Here is a 1,868-nt window from a genome sequence, read left to right as displayed (position 1 = left end):
CAACTTGCTGGAGGCAGGACAGGCGGACACTCCCTGCAAGACATCCCTGCTGACAAGACACATGGAGCTGCACTAGAGCCTGGAGCTGGTGGAGCCACGTGGAGACTGAGACACTTCCACTGCCACTGGATCCACAAGATTTTCCACTCATGGGCCTGTGATCTTCCTGCATTCGGTGTCACTGCATGTGTTGCATGAGTTTCAAGAGGAATTCATGAGCGAATATTGGACTTACGGGCCAATGTTGAACTCATAGACTTGATCTGGACTGGGCTGGGATGTTTTCTCAATATTCAACTGCTCTTGATATAAAGCTCTGTCTTACACACAAGTGCCTCTGAATTTGTTTCTCTAGCCAACCCAGACTAACACAGTTAGCAACGTGGCAGAATTCTAGCCATAAGAATGTCTTCATGATATGATTCTTTAGGGTTTTTGTTCCAGGGAGTACGGGATGAATTACTTTATTTCCAAAGCGAAGTCTCTGATGGTAGGCAAGCGCAGGCATGGCCATTGTCATGTTCAATGAACGCCCACAGATGTCTCCACAGCGTGCCAACCCTGGTGTCTAATAAGAGCTCTGGAAACCTTCCCACGATGACACACTGGGAGGGAGTCTTTCGAGCTTCTTCCCAACGATGGTTGGTCAGAGAGGAATTATCATGGAAAGCTTTAGGATACTGATTACACTTGTAGGGCTATGTATCAGAACGAGTCTTCTGGTACCAGACGAGACCAGCAATGCTCCTGAAAAGTTTTCAATACTGGTTACAGCCATCTGCCTCAGCATGACATTTTTCCTATGTGAATCTTGTGCTACTAAGAGTTCCTAATATACATTTTCCCACATTATTTGCATTCATAGGGTTTCTCTATAGAATGAAATTTTGATGCATAATCAGGTGACCGTTGTGATAGAAGGGTTTGCCGGCTTCCATGTACTCACAAGGTTTCCCTCAGGTGTGAATTCGGACATGCTTCATCAGAAATGAGACATCCATTGATGAAGGCCTTTTTCCTTTGAGCACATGCATAGGACATCTCTCCTGTGTGAATCCTGACGGAGTTCTATAAAACTCAAGGCGCTTGACAGGACTGAGGGGTTTAGCTCAGAGGTAAGCCTAACACCATTTAACACCTTGACTGCTTCTCAGACAGCTAACTAACTCCATGTTGCTAATTCTCAGCCAAGAGGCCCACCAATGTCAGAGGTGCACCACACAAATCAGGGCATGCCTGCGGGTGATAAGATGTAGAAAAAGGTCATTTCCCCAATATTCCAGGACACTTGCACACCGACAAAGTCCACCTCCTGCAATTTCTCTCCACATTTTATTTCTGGCTACGTATCATAATTCTTTGTCAACAAGTGTATGTTAATACCAGTCAATCTGATACCTTATCATCTGTCTTTCGTTTTTATGGGTTTTCTCTTTTTTTGTTTTAACAATTAGCAAAATTTTATTTGCTCACTTTTTGCATTTAAAGTATTCTTCAATAACATCCTTGGCTTGAGATTCTTTGCCATAGTCCTTAACAAACACACAAGTGCAACCAACCACTTTCCGGGGTTTCCCTTCTCTGTCCATTTGGCAGAGGCCTGCCCACTCTCCTGGTTTCTGGTGGTCATCCACCTTAATGAGGTCGATGTGGTGCTTGGCACACAGGGCCTCCACTCACTTGACTTCCACAGGCTCATCACGGTTGGATGCAAACCAACAAAGATGAGCTTGGCGCTTGTCCAAGACTTTGGCCGCTTCGCGAGTTCCACATGCTAGGCCCTCGTGGATGAGGGCGGTCTTCAGCACCTCTTGTAAAGCAGTGTTGAGGTCCATTGGACCTCCAGCAGCAGTGCCCTCCTTGGCCAT

General features: G+C 45.9%; 1 pseudogene; it reads right to left on the bottom strand.

Moving 5' to 3' along the window:
* Positions 1–1,469: 1,469 nt before the first annotated feature.
* LOC101659696 lies at positions 1,470–1,868 on the bottom strand (annotated as a pseudogene).

Source organism: Echinops telfairi, unplaced genomic scaffold (genome assembly GCF_000313985.2).
Source record: "Echinops telfairi isolate 266 unplaced genomic scaffold, ASM31398v2 ScPeMD7_655;HRSCAF=1070, whole genome shotgun sequence".
NCBI lineage: Eukaryota > Metazoa > Chordata > Mammalia > Afrosoricida > Tenrecidae > Echinops > Echinops telfairi.
The sequence above is the reverse complement of the archived record's forward strand: the minus strand, read 5'-3'. Positions and strand labels throughout refer to the sequence as shown.